The sequence below is a fragment of the Grammomys surdaster genome, unplaced genomic scaffold, assembly GCF_004785775.1.
Source record: "Grammomys surdaster isolate TR1022 unplaced genomic scaffold, NIH_TR_1.0 126066, whole genome shotgun sequence".
NCBI lineage: Eukaryota > Metazoa > Chordata > Mammalia > Rodentia > Muridae > Grammomys > Grammomys surdaster.
Window position 1 is genome coordinate 6,075,448 of NW_021620876.1, and position 13,823 is coordinate 6,089,270.

The 13,823-nt window shown below is 39.5% G+C and overlaps 1 pseudogene; it reads right to left on the bottom strand.

Moving 5' to 3' along the window:
* Positions 1–494: 494 nt before the first annotated feature.
* Positions 495–2,295, bottom strand: LOC114610975 (annotated as a pseudogene).
* Between the last annotated feature and the right edge of the window lie 11,528 nt (positions 2,296–13,823).

The following is a 13,823-nucleotide window of genomic DNA, read 5'->3' on the forward strand; positions in this document are numbered from 1 at the left end:
GGAGAGCAAAGAGGGGTATATAGGAGACTTGGGAAAGAAGGAAAAAAAAAAAGGGAATATATTGGAATTATTTAAAAACTAAGAAAAAAATCAGATAATTAGTGAAATATGAGTAAAACCTAAAAATTAATATTAGATTTGCATACAGTGAGCTTGTTTCTGTAAAATATGAATAAGAACTTAAAAATCTTATGTATAATTTATTTGTTTATCTAGACATACATAAATAATATATGAATAGTTTGCTAATTTAGAATCACTCATGAGCCCGACTCTGACATTTTACAAAGATTTAGTTCAAGTTATTCATGTGCGTCTTTGCCATCAGCATCCATATAATCAACAGGAGGTTTTCCCAGGGAGCATCCACTGAGTGTGAGTCTGAATTATGACTCCAGTTCTCACGGCAGTTCCTCGTCTTTCTCAGCCTATAGATTTGCAAACCTTCACTACACATTATCAGGATCAACAAGACAGGGTCTCCTAATTTGCATTCACATAAAAGCTGCAGACAAATTGGTAAGGGTTGCAGAGCTGAAACAGCCATTAATAATATGTGGAGCCAGCATATTCAGGCTTGCTGAGTGTAAGCACTACAAGATTACACAGCTCAATATAACTTGCTGCTCCCATGATATGCTCTGGATTACCTCTTGAGAACTTTCCTAAGAGATCCAAGTCACAGAATGAGTTATTGAGAAAGACATGTGGATATAGTGAATGTATTAGTAGAAATGTGTGTGTGTGCCCGTGTGTGTACACGCATGTGCACACATGCTGGGGATTGAACTCAGAGTTTTGCATTTGCTGAGTTATACCATTTTTTGGTTAGATCGATGAGGTATTTTAATGGAAGATCGTTTTGTTGCTGTTATTGTATTGAAAAATTATATAACAAAGCAATCTAGAAATGTCTACCTGTCCTCAGTTTCTACATTGATCATTATGTGAAATCTATAGGATGGAGTGATACTCATTTTAGCCATTAAGCTGGCAGAGACTTGGCATAGACTTCTCTATCAATGTCCTATCTACATTTTTTTGAGGTAAGTGATTTCTTTTTTTTTCCTTAAAAGTGACATTTATTCAAACAGAGAGAAACAAAACAAAACAAAACAAAACAAAAAACAAGACAGCAACAAAAAATCCAAGCTGTCCATCCCTTGGATATATTAATAGCCACAACCAAACGACCAAACCGACCATCTCGACCAATTTTGTGGATGTATGTAAATTTCTCTGTTGGTGGAAAGTCATAATTGAAGACTAAGGAAACCTGCTGCACATCAATGCCTCTGGCCAACAGGTCAGTGGTAATTAATACCCTGATAGAGCCAGACTGGAACTCCCTCATGATCACATCTTGCTCCTTTTGGTCCATATCTCCATGCGTGTCAAAAACACTGAAATCCCAGGCTTGAACCTTCTCACTGAGCCAATCCACCTTCCTTCTGATATTAGGAAAGCTTATTGCCTGGGTGATGGTCAGTGTTTCATTGAAGACACACAAGGTGTCAAGTTTCCACTCCTCCCATTCCACATTGATGTAGAATTGGTGGATACCCTCCAGGGTCAACTCTTTCTTCTTGACAAGAATCCGAATGAGGTCTCTCATGAAGTTCTTGACCACCTCAAGGACATTAGAAGACACTGTATCAGACAATAAAACTATCTATGTTTTATTGTTGAGCTTTTGGAACATATTGTAGATCTGGTCCTTGTACCCATGGCTTAACATTTCGTCTGCTTCATCCAGTGTGAAGAACTTGATGTATTTGGGGAATAGGTATCTCCAGCTAAGTATATCAATCACCCAGCAAGGGGTGCCTGTGATGATATGGGGAAGTTCCATTTGCAGCTTCTGTACCTCACCATGCATGTTGGTGGCCCTAATACAGGCATGACAAGAGGCACCCATGTATTCTCCTAATGCCATAACCACCTTTTGTATCAGCTGAGCCAATTCAGAAGTGGGTGCTAGAATCAAAGCCTGATTGGCCTTTAGATCTAATTCAAATTGCTGCAGAACTGATATGGCAAACGTAGCTGTTTTCCCAGTCTCAGACTGGGCTTGAGCAATCACATTATAACCCTTGATACAAGGAAGACTAGCTTGCTGCTGAATAACAGAGGGCTTCTCATAACCACAGGCATAAACACCACAGAGGAGGATTCTGAGAGATTCATGTCATTGAAGCTGTCCACAATCTCATTCCAGTTACTCTTGGTGATGGCTTCCAGCTCCATCCCATTGTAGCCTTTGTCTCTGGATCAAGAATCCTGACTCACAGACATGATCCTTAGAATCCTGAGATAAGTGATTTCTAATAATACTTACGATGTTTTATTGTCGTTAAAAAATTCACACTTGGTTGCAAATTCCTACTCACATAACATTAGGACATTGATGTCTTATTATTCTATTGCTGTATATTCTTAACATGTATACATAACCCCTTACAATAATGCCTTTTAAAATTTTTGTTTTGTAGGATTAAAGGAATATTAAGAGTGTAGTACTGAGTTCTCATGACCTTCTTAGCCAGTTTCTTCTATCTTGTAATGATGAAGTAATTGTAATTAGTGAACCAGTACTGATGAATTATTATTAATTAAATCCTTCAGTTCATCCAGCTTGCCTTAGTTTCACCTGTTGCTGTTTTTCTACTCCATGATCCTGCTGTGAATGTGAGATTGCACTCAGCTGTCAAGTTGCCTGAGGCTCTTCTTAGCTAGGCCATCACATTAGACTTTGTTTTTGATGTCCTTGAGAGTTTTAAGGAAGACCAGTCATAGCCTTTTTAATATTAAATGAAACTATTTAATTGCGATGAACATGAAAATAGAAACATCACATAACTAGATAACAGTGATTATTCAAATAAACAGTCGATTCCAAACTTTACATATTTCAGTGAACTTCTATACAGTTATAATGGCCATTCTGAAACTATGGAGCCTTATTTCTTAGGATTTTACCTCTCTGTCTCTCTCTCTCTCTGTCTCTCTGTCTGTCTCTGTCTCTCTGTCTGTCTCTGTCTCTCTGTCTGTCTCTGTCTCTCTGTCTCTGTCTCTCTGTCTCTGTCTGTCTGTCTGTCTGTCTGTCTCTCTCTCTCTCTTACTCTCTCTCTCTTTCTCAATTCTTCTCTTATATAGTACATCCCCTCTCCACTCCTCCCAGCTCCTCCTCACCTCCTCTTACCCCCAGATCCACTTCCTCTTCATTTCTTTTTAGAAACGAACAGGCCTCTGAGAAGGAAACAACAACCAAACATGACCAAACAAGATACTATAAGACAAGGCAAAAGCCCTCGTATCAAGACTGGACAAGGGAATCAAATAGCGTTGGGGGTAGTTAAAAACAAAACAAAACAAAACCCTACTGCCTTTGCCCGGGAAGGGCCATGCTACCAGCCCCTCCCAGCTTCCCTTTCTACCTGTCTTAAGCTCCGAGAGGTGACCACTCCCCCAGCACTCTCCCATGACCCTTGAATCCGTAAAGGACACACAGCTAGTCACTTTAGAATTGCCTTCCGTGGCACAATTGTTGGGCGCAGATGTCTCCCACCTGGAAAAGCATGCCCTTTCCAGTTTATTATCTCCATCTCTCCACTTGCCCTAAACTTAGTGGCTAGTCCCACCTAGCCCCTTCCAAAACATCCTTGGCCAATTGCCTGTAGTGGAGGCCACATCCCCAGTTCCCCCTGAGATTGCTGTGTTCTTGTTCCAAAGCATGGCCGAAAAGCCTTCCAATTCTTTCCTGCATCTTTTTTTCCTCCAGGACCTAGAAGGTACAGGTGGGACTTTCTGTCTGTACCTTCTGCCCAGCAATTGACTCCCAGCCTTCATTATTGACAAATCAAGACCCAATTAGAGAACAAGACCTTAGTATCAGAACCTCCCCTTACAAAATATAAGGAAAAGAGTCCAAAGAGCAGGCAAAAGAGAATAATACCTGCTTCTAACGTCAGCAGTCCCACCAAAACACCAAGCTAACAGCCATAACATATATGCAGAGGACCTGGTGCAGCCCCATGCAGACTCATGCTTGCTTCTTCAGTCTCTGAACACATGTGAGCCCCACTTAACTGATTTGCAGGGCCAGGGCCATGTTTTTCTGGTGTCCTCCATCCCCTCTGACTCCAGTAACCTTTCTGCTTCCTCTTCTGTTAGTTATTCCTAGAGCTCTGAGGGTAGAATCCAATGGAGGCCTCTGATTTAGACTCGATTTCCCCATAATGTCTGGCTTTGGGTGTTTGCGCCTACTCCTGTCAGCCGCTGGATAAACCCTCTCTGGTGACATATGAGTATATGAGTATAGCAGAGTATCAGTAAGAATCATTTCACTGATTTTTTTTTTCTAGTAATATTTGTTTCTACCCTAGGTCTCTGAGCTGGGCTATGCAGTCTCTGGTTTCTGGCCAGTCAGGTAGTATGCAGAATGGGCTACCTCTTGTAGCATGGGACTTAAGTTAAACCTGACACTAATTGGCCAATCCTACAAGTTCTGCATATCCATTGCCCTAGCAAGCAGGAGAGATAGTAGGTGGGGAGGGTTTTGTGGCGGGCTTGGTGTCCAGGATTCTCTTTTCATAGCCTGCAGAGTATCTCTTTACACCAGAAACCAGAACATAGAGGTGAAGGCCCTATACAGGCACCAGCTCGAACTCGCTATGTCCAATGAGCTGCGTGGATGTGGCCTCTGCAGTGGGGTCCTTTGCCAGTTTTTAGAGAGCAGCCTCTGTCAGCCTGGGATATTTAGAGATCTGTACAGGACCCCCTCAAAAAACAACTCAATCAAATACAACCCTGTCCCACCACTGAAAGCCTTGTTTAGCTACAAAAGTTGGCCAGGTTGGACTCCAGATTCTCCAGTACTAAAAATTCTCACTGGAGTCACCTTCATAGACTCCAGGCTTTCTTAGTTTCTACTGCAGTAAGTTTCTACAGCACTCCCAAGCACCACTGAATTCCACCTGTTTTTTGCTGCACTATTTTCCTTCATCCCTACTCCCTCACACCTGATCCTTCCCACTCCTGTTCCCACCTACCACCAGACCATTCACAAAATCTGTTATTTCCCCTTCTCTGGGAGATCCGGGCATTGCTACAGACCTTCTTGTTATCTAGCCTCCCTGGGCCTGTGGATTGTAGCTTTGTTATTATTTATGTAGCAGCTGCTACCCACTTATAAGTGAATGAATACCACATTCCTGGGTCTGGGATACTTCATAAGGATGATGTTTTTTTTTTTTCTAGTTCCATCAATTTGCTTGTGAACTTCACAATCTCATTTATTTTTTAAACAGCAGCGTAATATTCAGTCATGTAAAATGTACCACATTTCCTTTATCTTTATTTTGGGTCAGGGGCATTTAAGTTGTTCCCAGCTTCTCGCTATTATAAATAAAGCTGCAGTAAACATAGTGGAGCAAGTGACCCCGTGGTAGGATAGAATGTCCACTGAGTATATGCCCCAGAGAGGTATATCTGGCTCTTGAGATATATCAATTTCTAATTTTTCTGAGGAACCACCATACTGATTTCCATAGTGGCTATACAAGGTTTCACTCCAACCAGAAATGGAAGAGTGTTCCCTTATTCCACATCCTCACCATCATAAGCTGTCATTTATATTTTTTTTGATTTTAGCTAATCTGACAGGTGTGAGATGAAATCTCAAAGATGTTTTGGTTTGTATTTACTTGATGACTAAGGATATTGAGCATTTCTTTAACTATTTCTCAGACATTTGATATTCCTCTATTGAAAAATCTCTGTTTAGATTTATATTCCATTTTAAAATTGAATTATTTGGTTTTTGATATATAGTTTCTTGAGTTCTTTATATATTTTGGATATTAGACATCGATCAGATATGGAATTGGTCAAACCTTTTTTTTTTTCTATTCTCTAGGCTGACTCTTTGTCCCATTGATGGCATCCTTTGCTTTCCAGAGCTTTTCAGTTTTATGAGGTCCTCTCTATTAATTGTTGATCTTGTGTCTGTGCTAATGGTGTTTTGTTCAGAAAGTCTTCTCTTGTGCTAATGAGTTCAAGCCTACTCTCCACTTTTTCTATCAGTTTCAGTATCTGGTTTTATGTTGAGGTCTTTGACCCATTTATAATTGAATTTTATTCAGGGTGATAGGTACGGATGTACTTACCTTCTTCCACATGAATCCATAAAGTTTGATTGGCACTGTTTGTTGAAGGTACTGTCTTTTTCCTGTGCATATTTCTGGCTTCTTTGTAAAAACACAAAGTGTTCATAGGTGTATGGGTTTATGTCTGGATTTTCCATTTAATTCCTTCGATCAACATGTCTGTTCTTATGGCTATTTTTATGGTTACTATGTTGCTTTTATTACTATATAGCTTTGTCGTATAACTTGAGATCAGCAATGGTGAGAGTTCCTGCATTTTTTTAATTGTTCAGGTTTTGTGTGTGTTTGTGTGTGTATGCACGCGTGTGTGTTTCTATATGAAGCTAGAAATTGTAATTTCAAGAACCAGGAAGAGTTGTGCTTGAATTTTAATGGGGATTGCATTGAATCTATAGATTGTTTTTGATATGATTCAAGTTGATGTTGGCTATAGGATTGCTGTAAATTGCATTTATTGTATTGAGGTATGTCCCTATATCCCTATTCTCTCCAAGATTTTTATCATGAAAGGGTGTTAAATCATGAAAAAGGTATCATCAAAGGCCTTTTTTTTTGTATGCAATGTGATGATCATATGTGTTTTTTTTCTTTTAGTATACTTACATGGTGGGCTACATTTACTGATTTTCACATGTTGAACTATCCCTGTGTCTCTGGGACAAAGCCTACTTAATCATATTGGATGACCATTTTGATGTGTTCTTGGATTTGGTTTGCAAATATTTTGTTGAATATTTTTGTGACTATGTTCATGAAAGACTTTAATATCTAATACTCTTTTATTTTGTTGAGTCTTTATATATAGTTTGGGTCATTATTAATTACATTTTTTAAGTGTACTTATTCACCACAAAGGAAAAAAAGATATGACAGGACTTAAACCAAGATAAAATATCTTTCTATCCTCTTTCATGAGTCATGTCTATTTTAGATCAACATTTTATCCTTCCTCATCACCTAATATTCCTCTCTCTCAGTTTCCTTTCTAAAGGTTATACTATTCTGCTTACTTCTGTTTAACATACATATATGACAGGGTAGGATCTACACATCTGGGATACCATGAGTCGTTTTACTTTTTGACTTTGGTTCTTCCTTAATATTATGCCTTCCACATTTTTATTATTCATTCTCTTGTTGATAGAAATCTAAGCTGGTGCCGTTTCCTTGCTATAATAAATAGAGCAGCAATAAACATGCTAAATATGTAAATATGTAAACATGTAAATATTTCCATGGTAGGACATAGAATTCTCTGAGTATGCACCCAGGAGTGGTGTGGATGGTTCACTCAGTCATTCTGTTTTTGATTTTTTGAGGAATCACAACTAATTTCCATATAGCCATATCAATTTGCACTCACATCAGTGGTGAATCAGAGTTCCTCCTTCCCTACACCCTCTCCACCATTTGTTGTGATAGTAGCCCTTCTGAGTACAGTAAGTTGCTATCTCAAGGTAGTGTTCATTTGCATTTCTCTGATGACTGGGGATGTTGATATTGAACACTTTAAAAAATTGTTGTTGTTATTGTTGTTATTATTTTTTATTGTCCTCATTGCTATTATTATTTTACTTTTAAGTTCTTCAAATTAGGCATACATGCCATTTAAAGAAACAAACGTTCTTCCACTCTTTACTTGATCACTGGGTCAGGTAAGAAATAAGAAAAAACTTAAAAACTTTCTAGAATTCAATGAGAGTGAAGGCATAACATACCTAAACTCATAGGACTCAATGAAAGCAGTGCTAAGTTCATAGCACTAAGTACCTACATTAAAAAACGGAGAATTATCATACTAGCAATTTAGAAATATACATGAAAACTCCAGGAAAAAAATGAAGCAAACACATCCAAGAGGAATATATGGCAGGAAATAATCAAACAAAGGACTGAAATCAGTAAGTTAGAAACAAAGAGAAAAATACAAAGAATCAATGAAACCAAGAGCTGGTTCTTTGAGAAAATCAATAAAATAGACAAACCCTTAGTCAAACTAACTAAAAAGTAGAGAGATAGTTTCCAAATTAACAAAATCTGAAATGAAAGGAAGATACAACAGACATTGAGAAAATTCAAAAGATCAAGTCTTACTTTAAAAACACGTATTCCGCAAAATTAGAAAATCTAAGCAAAATGGGAGAATTTTCTAGATAGATATATGAAAATCTGTCAGTGCAATCCACCATATGAATAAACATATGATCATCTCATTAGATGCTGAAAAAGCCTTTGATAAAATCTAACACATCTTTATGTTAAAAGTCTTGGAGAGATCATGAAATATAAGGTACATACCTAAACCTAATAAGAGCAATATACAACAATTCAATAGCCAACATCAAATTAATTGGAGACAAACTTAAATCAATTCCTCTAAAAATCAGGGAAAAGACAAGGTCTTTGTATGTATTCAACATAGTACTTGAATTTCCACTGAGAGCAGTAAGACAAATAAAGGATATCAAGGATATACAAATTGCAAAGGAAGAAGTCAAAGTATCATTAATTGTAGGTGATATGATAGTATATATAAGTGACCCCAAAAGTTCTACCAAAGAACTCTTACAGCTAGTAAACACCTTCGGCAAAGTGGCTGGATACAAAATTAACTAAAAAAAAAAAATCAGTAATCCTCTTTTATATAAATAATAAATGGACTGAGAAAGAAATTAGGGAAATAACACCATTTACCATAGCCACAAATAATATAAAATATTTTGGTATAACTCTAACCAAGCAAATGAAAGACTTGTATGACAAGAACTTTAAGTTTCTGAAGAAAGAAATTGAAGAAGATATCAGAAGATGGAAAGATTTCCCTGTTCATGAATCAGTAGAATTAACATAGTGAATATAGTCATTTCAGCAAAAGTAATCTATAGATTCTATGCAATTTCCATCAAAAGTCCAATACAATTCTTTATAGAATTTGAAAGAACAATTTTCAATATCATATTAGAAAACAAAAAACTGAGGATAGCTAAAGCAATCCTCAACTACTGGAGGTATTTGCATCCCTGATTTCAAGCTACACTACTACAGAGTAATACTAATGAAAAACTACACAATATTGACATAAAAACTGACTGATCAATGGAATAGAATTAAAGACCCAGAAATAAACCCATACACTTATAGACATTTGATGTTTTCCCAAGAAGCCCAAACCATACAATGAAAAAGAGAAAGCATCTTCAACAAATGGTGCTGGTTTAACTGGATGTCTGCATATAGACGAATGCAAATAGACCCATATCTATCATCCTGTACAAACCTCAAATCGAAGTGGATCAAATATTTCAACGTAAAACCAGACACTCTAAAGCTAATAGAAGAGAATGTGGCAACTGCCTTGAACTCATTGGCACAGGAGACAAATTCCTGAACAGAATTCTAATAGCTCAGGCACTAATATAAACAATAAATGTGATCTCATGAAACTGAAAAGCTTTTGCAAGGCAAAGGACACTATCAATAGGACAAAACATCAGCCTACAGATTGGGAAAAACATCTTCAACAACCCTATATCCAACAGGACAAATATTCAAAACATATAAAAAATTCAAGAAATTAGACACCAACAAACCAAACAACCCAATTAAGAAATGGGTACAGAGCTAAACAGATAATTCTCAACAGAGGAATCTCTAGTGTCCAAGAAGCACTTAAAGAAATGTTCAACATCCTTACACATCAGGGAAATGCATCTCAAAAGGACTCTGAAGTTCCACCTTATATCCATTGGAATTGCTAACTCAAGGGACAGTGCATGCTGGCAAGGATGTAGAGCAAGGGGAATACTCTTCCTGGTGGTAGGAGTGCAAACTTGTACAAATACTCTGAAAATCAATTTGGTGGTTTCTCAGAAAATTGAGAATAGTTCTACCCCAAGATCCAGCTATATCACTAATGGGTATATATACCCAAAAGATGTCCCACTGGACACTTGTTCAACTACATTTATATCAGCTTTATTTGTAATAACCAGAAACCAGAGATAACCTAGATGACCCTCAACTGAAGAATGGAGAAAGAAAATTTGGTACATCTACAAAATGAAATAATACTCACATATTTAAAACAAAGACATCATGAAATTTGCAGGCAAATGGATGGAACTAGAAAATATCATCCTGAGTGAGACAGAATGACATGTATGGTATGTACTCAGTTATATGTGGACATTAGCCATAAAGTATAGAATGACCATGTTACTATCCAGAGACCCAAAGAAACTAGGTAATAACGAGTGCTCAAGGGAGGATGCATGAATTTTACTCAGAAGGGAAATAAAATAGTCATCGGAGATAGATGGAGGAAGGGAAATGGATGGGAGAGTGAGTGAGGAGAGAAATGGAGATGGTGATCAGGTGTATGTTAGGAGGGCAGAGTCATCTAGGAGTGAGAATGGAAATGGGTGAGGAGCATCTCTGGGATTAGCTGTAGACCAGGGTCAGGAGAGGCTTCTGGAATCTACAGGGGTAACCACAGTTGAGACTCCCAGCAGTGAAGACATGGAGACTGAAGTGGCCACCTCCTGTAGCCAGGCAGGACCTCCAGTGGAGGGAGGGGTACATCAAATCGCCCACAAAACCTTCAACCCAAAGTTTGTCCTGCTTACAAGAGGCACAGGGATAAAGATGGACTAGAGACTGAGGGAATGGCCAACCAACTACTGGCCCAACTTGAGACCCATCCCATCGGAGAGAGAGCCAACTGCTGACACTATTAATGATATTCTTCTATGCTAGTAGACAGGTGTGGGACTGCGTAAGGGTATCCTGGTTCGTGGCTGGGCATGGGCCTGGAACCCCGAGACTCTAAGTGAGAACCGGCAGGCGTTCGGCCATGTCCCCAGAACCCAGAGTCCTGAAATACAGTCTAGTCTCCATAGACCTACATTGTTCAGTCACGTAGGCCATTACAGCCCCTCCCAAAGTGCACAGGTAGAGGGTGTGACCACAGGCCTCAGGCCATAGGGATTTACATACTAATGAAGGCCAGAGGGCGGAGCAAATTAAGCATGCTTCCCCAGAACCTCCCCTTTCTCCCTCCCTATTTAACTGAGGACTGCTCTGAGTTTTAGGGGGGTACATCCAAATCCATCCACCATCCGCCATGACAATAAACCCTTTTGGAACCAAGGACTTTCTCGTGTCATTGGGGTCTGCCATCGCAAAGCCCCCAGCCTCTGAAACCTTAGACGTTTCTCCTGCATGTGGGACCCATTGGCCGCATAGAAACCCCTCGGGACACCTCCTCCGACATGGCTTTTTTTCCCACAGACAGGAGCCTAGATTCTCTGTCTCCTGAGAGGCTTCATCCAGCATCAGACAGAAACAGATGGAGAGACCCATAGTCAGGCTTGGGAAGTCTTATGGAAGAGTAGAGAATAGCTTTGTGTGAACTGGGACACCTCAAGAAGACTTTCTGAGTAAACTGACCTGGGCCTATCGGGGCTCACAGAGACTTAACCACCAACCAAAGAGCATGCAGGGACTGGAAATAGACCCGCTACACTTATCTAGCAGATGTGTAACTTGGTCTTTATGTTGGTTTCCTAACAATTTTAATGGGAAGTTGGGCTATCACTGATTCTGTTGCCTACCATTGGATCCCCTTCCCCTAATTGGACTCCCTGGGTGGGCCCCAGTAGGAAAGAAGGATGTGTTTAGTCTTGCTGTGACTTGACATCCCAGGGCAGGGTGGTTCCCAAAGGAGTCTTCAAGCCCCTTCTCTGAGAAGGGGAGAGGATAGTGGGGGGGAGGTATTTGTAAAGGTGGGTCTGGGAGGAGAGGAGGGCAAGAGGGACTATGATTGAGATGTAAAGTGAATAAATAAATAAATTAATTAATGGAAAAAAGAAAAAAAGGAAAAGAAAAGAAATAATATTATGGAAAAGGCAAGTTATTATAGGGCAGTGGTCCACATGCTCATAACAAAACGTTCAAATTCTTGAATATAAGCAAGGCTAAAAATGACTCACAGTGGGGCCTGCAGAGTTGGTCAGAGGTTAAGAGCACCAGATGCTCTTCCAGAGAGCCCAGGGTTCGCTTCTCAGTACCCACATGGCTGCTCACAACTGTCTGTAACTCCAGACCTAGGGGATCTGATGTCCTCTTCTGATCTCTTCAGGCACTGCCTGTACTTGAGACATACATGCAGGCAAAATGCGCATACACATAAAAGAAAATGGACAAAATATTTAATAAATTAAAAATAATTCACAAAATAAGTTAATCAAAGGCAGAGAAAGGTAATTCAATTAAAAATGAATCTATTAGTCTACATTGATAAAAACATATTAAAATAAACACATAGACTTACACTTCAAAATATTAACATAACAATATAGCTCTTAGGATGTAGATCTTAATTCCTCCCTCACCTGGCTACATGTCTCTGTAAGAATTGGATCCTAATTCTACTCTCTGAGTATGGATGGACGGCCTCAGCAATTCACTTCAAAAGATACACTATGAAAAGGGATGAAAAAAAGAAGCAATAAATCTTACAAGATTTTTCTATCTACTTCTTGTGGACTATTTGGGATGTGTTTCTGCATCTCTGAGTAACACATTTTCTTGCCAGTTCTTGGCTTATTGGCCTGAAGTGGCTTACTGGCCACTTCTGGTTGTGGAATTTACAGATCCATCTCACTTTCACCACTGTCCATCCTGACTGCACAAGTGCCACTTCTCAACACTCATCTCCTGACAGAGTTCAATGCAACAGAGAGAGGAGCCCACAGTGGATCATGATTGTTTGCCTTCTGAGCACAACATTTTGTTTTCCCTGGAGGCTGTAGTTGCCTGGATATCCTCTCAGGATGCTGAGCTGCAGCAAGGGGACCATTAGCTTTATCTTCCTGGAGAACTCATTCTTTGAAGACTATGGAGTTAGACCCTCACTCTAATGCCTATTGGTATTCTTCTCTGCTGGGGTGTTGGGAGCCGACACTGAGCAGAAAGTGGCTATCATCTTTGCAGCCATCTTGAGCCATATACCCTGACAAGAGACTTGTTTTCAACAGCCTACAACAGCTGAGCACACTCTGATAATTATCTTGATATACCCATGATTTCCTTTCAATCAAGACCAGGCAGTGGTGGCACACGCCTTTAATCCCAGCACTTGAGAGACTCAAGGCAAGACTCAAGGCGAGATTAAAGGAGAGATATAAAAGGAGAGACTTGAGGAGAGACCACAACAGACTCTGCAGACTCTGCCTCATCTCCAGATCAGACTCTGTCTCGTCTCCATTCTTCCCGTCTCCGTCCCCACTCTCTCTCTTGCTAGACCTGACCCGCAGACCGGAGCAGCAGAACGGGCCATTACACTGGGGTACAGTTGTGTCAGAGTTCCTGGTACTGTTACTGAAAACTGTGTTTTGTTTTCTGTGGAGTGTTCACTGTCTCCTCAATTCTGTATCTTTCTCTTTGCCAGCTGATGTGTTCCATTTGGTGGAAGCCCATTCTCACCTAGATGCTTTAGCAAGGCAGGGAAACTCTTAAGAAACACAGAGTACTCCAAATGACCTTTATTCTTCACACTTAATTTTGACGTTGGGTTGATGTTCACACAATCCTTTGGGACTTCATAATTATTACAACAGGTCTTTAATGTTCTGATTTCAGCTTTAGAAATGTGAC